The sequence below is a fragment of the Rhinatrema bivittatum genome, chromosome 1 (genome assembly GCF_901001135.1).
Source record: "Rhinatrema bivittatum chromosome 1, aRhiBiv1.1, whole genome shotgun sequence".
NCBI classification, from domain to species: domain Eukaryota; kingdom Metazoa; phylum Chordata; class Amphibia; order Gymnophiona; family Rhinatrematidae; genus Rhinatrema; species Rhinatrema bivittatum.
Window position 1 is genome coordinate 496,863,675 of NC_042615.1, and position 7,103 is coordinate 496,870,777.

Consider the following 7,103-nt stretch of genomic DNA (forward strand, 5'->3'; position numbering starts at 1 on the left):
TACTAACAAAAAGAACATATTTCGAAACAGCTGATGAGTGGGAATATCCAATAATTAAAACTCATATAAAACATTTCCAGATACCAACAAAATATTTCAAAATAGCAGACACAAAGATCCAGTAATGAAAAATAATAAGGATACAAAAATTTTTTTGCTCTGCATACCTGGGAACGTTTGATATCCAGGTGTCCTGAGATTGTTCTGAATTAGCAGGAGGTGGGGTGGTTTGCTTGGAACTTTCTCCTCTCTCAGTCACATACCAGCGCCTCTCTCACACTGGCTCTCAATGACACACCTATACACACATGCTCTCAGTCACTCACATATACAAATGTTTTTTCTCTCTCACTTATATAGGCTCTTAATTACACATTTACACACATGCTGTCTATCTTTCACGCTTACACACACACAGGCTTTCAATCACATAAATACATGCTGTCTTTTTCCTCTCACACACAGACTCTCATTCACATGCTTACAAACATGTCCTCTCTTTCTCTCATTTACACACAGGCTCTCAATCACATACTCACATGCTCCCTCACCTAAATCAGCTCTCAATCACACACAGACACACATGGTCTCTCTCTCTCATTTAAACACAGGCTCTCAATCACATACTCACATTCTCCCTCACCTAAATCAGCTCTCAATCACACAGACACACATGGTCTCTCTCTCTCATTTAAACACAGGCTCTCAATCACATACTCACATGCTCCATCACCTAAACCAGCTGTCAATCAGACACAGACACACATGATCTCTCTCTTACTTATACACACAGGCTCTTAATCATACATACACATGATCTCTCTCACACACAAAGGATCTCAATCATACACACATACTCTTTCAAACAAACAGGTTTTCAATTACAAACTTACACATACAGGTTCCCAATGGTAAACTTACATTCATGCTCTCTCTCTCACAGGCAGGATCTCAAATCACAGACATACTCTCTTTCACATATACAGGCTCTCAATCATTCACATACATGCAATCTCTCACTCACACACACAGGATCTCAACACACATGCTTGCTCGCTCATTCACTCTCTCTCTCCCCCCCCCCCCCCCCCGGGAACTCGCGGCAGCAGCAGCCACCTCCCAACGCTAACCTCCTTCATTTTCAGCCCTCGCGGAGGCGAAGGCGGAGTCCCATCGGCCGCGGTTGAAGATTTTCATTTTCCTCCGAGCCGCGCTGCAGTCTTCTTCCCACGCAGGCACCCGATGCTCTCCACTTCCTCTTCCGGGCCGCGGGAAGAAGAGAGCACCGGCGTGCTCTCTTCTTCCCGCGGCCCGGAAGAGGAAGTGGAGAGCATCGGGTGCCTGCGCGGGTCCAGCGCTGGCCCCCGGCTGACACCCGATGACTCCCGCGCAGGCACCCGGATGACTCCAGTCGGCGTGCTCTCTTCTCCTCCCCCCCGCGGCCCGGAAGAGGAAGTGGTGAGCATCGGGTGCCTGCGCGGAAGAAGAGACCACGCTAGTGTGGTCTCTCTTCTTCCCGCGCAGGCACCCGATGCTCTCCACTTCCTCTTCCGGGCCGCGGGTGGGGGGGAGGAGAAGAGAGCACGCCGTTGCCGCTGACTCCAGCTGTCCTGCCGCGTTCCGCCCGGGCTGACAGCATTTTAAGCCCGGGCGGCGGAGGACCGGGGAGCAGCTGGGTCAGCGGGGAACCGCGAAGTATGGCGACACGTGTCTGCGAGCCAGATGCAGCCCTCAAAAGAGCCATATCTGGCTCGCGAGCCATGGGTTTCCCGACCCCTGGACTATAACAATGACTCGCCTGGAAGGATTCTATTACCATTGGGGGTAATTTTGTAACAGCCTGAATAAGTTATATCAGTTCTCAAAGGGCTTGATTTTCAAAAGTGTTTACAATGCTTAAAAATGGATTTTACACATGTAATGCACGTTACCCGAGTAAGTGGGCTTTTGAAAATTGCTACAATATATGCCATTGAATTGTCTGTAGGATTTACTCATGTAAGTGCACTTTATACGGTAATTAGCTTTTGAAAATTGCTACAATAGTAGTTACATTTACACTTACACATATAAATCCTTTTGAAAATTAGCTCCATAGGATACTTACACATATACATTTGCTTTGGAAATTACTCCAGCACCAGGACCTGCAGAGAATTACACCTGCTATAATATACAGGCAGATTTGCTGTGAAAATGAACCTTGTCTGATTGCTGCCTGCCCTGACTTTGACCCATTTCTGGACTCTCTCTCTGATTGCCCTCGAAGCCCTCCTAAGTCCTGCCAGCCCCTGGACCTGAGGGGATCGGGGATGATAAAGGTGAAGCTCCATTTGTCCCAGACCAGGGTGTGCTCGCCACCTGTTGGCGTGGACCTAATAGGTTCACCTACTTGTCAACCACGCCACAAGCACAAGGGCTCACAATCATTACAATGTGTTATTTAGCAGTTATTTTTAGGAAGGAGCTATAATTCCAGGTATTAAGGATGAGTTTTAATGCCAAGGATAGTAAAATGTCTATCAATTTCTTATTCCAGACAGAAATATCTGCCATAATTACAATGAAAATTTACAAATATTAGTTTGAAATGAAAGCTCATATTGGATATTCATTATGGGGGCAATAATGAAACTGCCCGCATTGGTGCAAACTCCAAGAAACATTTTATCTACAGGATTTGCATTAATGATTAAAGCAAAAATAAATGGGTATTTTGTTTTATTACAGTACAAAAAAAAATATCAGCAGAGAATTGTGCCTGCTTTTTCTGCAGGTACTTTTTCTGGACCAAAAAGCACCTGAGTTTCGAAAAGCCAAAATACATGTGGCATTCTCTCCCATCCTAACCTCACCATCGGGAAGGCCTCCTCAGTATGCAGGTAGATGTGTTGTAGAACAATAAATGCATGTTTACGCACATTGGGGCAGATTTTTAAAAACTACGCCGCGCGTACTTTTGTTTGCGCAACTGGCGCAAACAAAAGTACGCCAGATTTTAATAGAGTCGTGCGTAGTCACGTGTATGTTTTAAAATCCGGGGTCGCACATGTATGGCTACGCACATACACATGCGTAGCCATACGCACGTGTATGGCCTACGTGCATATGGCTACGTGCCATACGCAGCTCTCTTCCTGAGACTTGGTTATCCAAATACGGATGTACCAGGACCCCATCTCTTCTCAATGCTGCTGCTACTACCTTCATGACCTTGGAAAATGTTCTGGGAGCAGAGGCTAGACCAAAAGGCAGTGCCCAAACTAATAATGGCTTTGGTAATGTGCATTTCTTATATCTTTGTATTTTGCTTAGTACAGGAGGGAATGCATCTGTTTCACTTTCTCTGGTGTTGTGCTGCATGCTGTTCAGCTTCTTGTGGCTTCTATTTAAGTTTTTGTTTGCATGTTCCTATTTCTAATTTGTGCTCCCTTATTTTGTACAAGATAAAGGTTGTTCTGCATGTAATGTCTGTGTGAGAATCCAGAGCAGACTGGTTTATTCTGATATTTTTCTGGTAGGAGGGTTTTTTTTTTATTGGTATTCTAGGCACTGAGTAATATATGTAGTGCTGCTCTTTCCCTGGTTGAGTTGATGCTGAGAGTTAGTGCTATTATGGTATGGCAGTTTTGCTACATAGTCATTCAGAACCTATTTGCAGGGTTTTCTGTTACCTCACAAAGTTTCTGACAGCAAAATGTGTTTGTGTTACTGTTATTGAGATGACACCAAAATGGAAATGAATATTTTTCGGTATGGTGAATTGTAAGGGAAGATGTGAATGTGCAGTCTGTGATACAGAACTGGAGATACAGGATTAATACTGTGATTCTATCCCTTCTTATATAGACTCCAGACTACAGTTCCATATCCATATCGAAGAATTGGTTATCAAATCATTTTAATGGTTGTTTTATTAGGTGGTTGAAACTGGCCAGGGTTTTCTTTTTTTTTTTTTAATTACATAGGTCCTTGGGACTCTCTCTTCTTGCATCTTTTATAGTCAATTTAAAGGCAGGGACTGAGATGAGCAAGATATGTGTGGAAATGTCTCTGTCTTGCCTCCCTACATACTTAGCTTGCCCCTCCCTATCACCCTCCAAATACTTCTGTTTAGATATCCCACTGGTATGTGAAAGAGAGAGAGAGAGAGAGAGAGAGAGAAACATGTCTTGCTGATGCTATTGTGTAAGGCACAGAAAAACCCGTATGACTTCATCAGCCTTCCTTGTGTGATATCTTTTTTTGGGAAAGCACGCTGAGCAGCACTTGACAATGAATCCCTGATGATCAAATTTTATGGAAAAGAAACTGCAGCGTACCACTGAAGGTTTACAGTGGATATCCAAACTGACTAAAATAAAGAATATTGGTTCAGTCTATTTGTTCATGGACAGACTGATACAGGCAGTCTGTAAAGAGGTTTCTATGCACCTTTTTCAGTCCTTACTAGTAATCTAATGGACTTGCTTTAGAGATCAGATGAACAGAATTAGCCAATCAAAATGTTGGATGGTCACACCTCTTAAATGTATAATAATGTATGTGTTTAAAGAGCTATAAGTTGATTTTTGTAAAGGATTGGACAGGTTACATAAGACTAATAGATCCAGATGGTATAATTAAATACTCATTGATGATTAACTTAAGTATATTGTAAACATGTTTACAATTGGTGTTGCTTGTATTTAAGGCATCTTCAATGGGGTAGTTTAAAATATGTTCCAGTGCTCATACTATAAACACCCACCGAAAGGTACACCCTCTGACTTTAGGACTCCATTGTGCCAACATTTTGCTTGGCTATTGGTTAATGGAGTCACGACTGGTTGACTGATGCATGTTTCACACTTGAGACTCCATTAATCAAATATTAGGTACAGTGGAAGTTTTCTAACTCATATGTATTTTAACGTAAAGATGTGGAACTTGGGAGCAGGCTGGGGAAAGGGGGCAGACCAGCCCCAGACCACTTGTTTTATATTTTTTGTAATCCCTTTAGAGGGATGTTAGAGGTAGGGATGCTCGGCCATAGCTTGGGTGAAGGAGTATTGTCATTCAGGCAGCCAGGCCCGCAAGGTTTTTTCAAAATTATTTTTGGTTCTGCAGTTATCAAAAGAACATAGTCTGATAAGGCTAATTTTATCCAGCCACACAAGGCTATATAACTTAAAACCTAACTGGAGATATTCGAAAGATATCTGGTTAGGTTTAAATGTTATCTGGCCAAAGGTAGCCAGATAACTTTAATCAAGGATATTCAGAGGGACATGTATCCTGTTGAATATCCAAGATAACAATCTAGAACAGATAAGTTATCTGTTCTAGATTTTTTGAATATTTGCTTCAAAGAGCCCAATTTTCAATAGTCTGTGGAAGTTACCAAACACTTGCATAAATGGGTCTACCCATTTTATAAATTGCATGCATATATTTACATACATAATAACTAACAATGCATGCATAATATACACAGTCATGTATTTTATATGGTAAGCACGTTCTCTGCTTCTGAGCATACTTATTTGCACACGTACTTGGAATCATCAATGCACCAATATCTCCACCAGTTCACCCAGATCTTCAAATGTGTGTCTTTTAAAACAGGAACTTAAGGGAGTCATGTGATGTGATGAGCTTGGCTGGACGCACACAGACCAAGCTCCGGTCGTCTCTCCTACATTTATAACTGGGCAAACCTAATTTTGGACATTAATACTTTTTACTAACCCAGGAAGTTTGCCCCTCACTTTTAAGATGGTGTCTTATTTCCACAAACCGGCTATGGCAACGAAACTGCAGAGGAAAGAAAAGGAGAAGGTGAAACCACCCAACTCCAAAATGGCGCTGATAATCGCCAGAGAAAGGAGATCAATCGGGAGATGAATCCTTGGAAGAAAAAATCTCTCAGGTGTCAGTCGCCCTGGATGCTCGTTTGCACCAAATCTCGGAGCAGATTGCCGAGGTATGGACCTTTCTGCTCAACATGGAAAATCTGGTGGAGTGCGTGGAAGGGCGCACTACTCTCCTTGAAGACGACATCGGTACTATAGAAAGGAAGGTGCTAGAATTAGAAAAATCATCCAAAGTCCAGGAGGACAAAATAGATGAATTAGAAAACCACGCCAAGAGGAATAATTTGTGGTTTGTCGGTTTTCCCAAAGTATAGCGGAAGCTGATCTCACACGCGCTTTAGAGACCTGGCTCGGCATACAGATCCCGGAACTACAGGCCCAGACAAAAGGTTTGCTGGAACATGCCCACCGCCTGGGGCTGAGGCCAAGAGAAGGCGGTAGTTCTTGTCAGAGGGTAGTAATCGCTAGACTGCTAAATTATGCGCACAAAATGATCATACTGTGTGGATCTTCCTTTGAGACATTCCTAATAATTCCTAACATGGATTGCTTTTTTCACTACCACGGCACACTGAGCCGACAATTTCAAAGTATTATCCACTATGATGCCTAGATCTCTTTCCTGGGTGGTAGCTCCTAATATGGAGACTAACATCATGTAACTATAGCAAAGGTTATTTTTCCCTATATGCATTACCTTGCCCTTGTCCATATTAAATTTCATCTGCCATTTGGATGCCCAATCTTCCAGCCTCACAAGGTCCTCCTGCAGTTTATCACAATCCACTTGAGATTTAACTACTTTGCATAATTTTACATCATCTGCAAATTTGATCACTTCAGTCATACCCCTTTCCAGATCATTTATAAATATCTGAGGCATTGCACTGTTTAACTTTTTCCACAGTGAAAATAGACCATTTAATCCTACTCTCTGTTTCCTGTCTTTTAAACAGTTTGTAATCCACAAAAGGGCACTGCCTCCTATCCCATGACTTTTTAGTTTTTTAGAAGCCTCTCATGAGGAACTTTCTCAAACGCCTTCTGAAAATCCAAATACACCACATCTACTGGTGTTATGGTTATTGGTGTTTGGGTGGATCCTTGGACACTGTGGCAGCTGACCACGCCCACAGGAGGCAGTCCCGTGAGGGACCACAGTGTCAGGCTAAACTCTGGACAAACACAGATTGAATCTTTTATTAAACAGTATATGGAACCAGAGGTGGTAGTAGTGAGTAGTGGTTG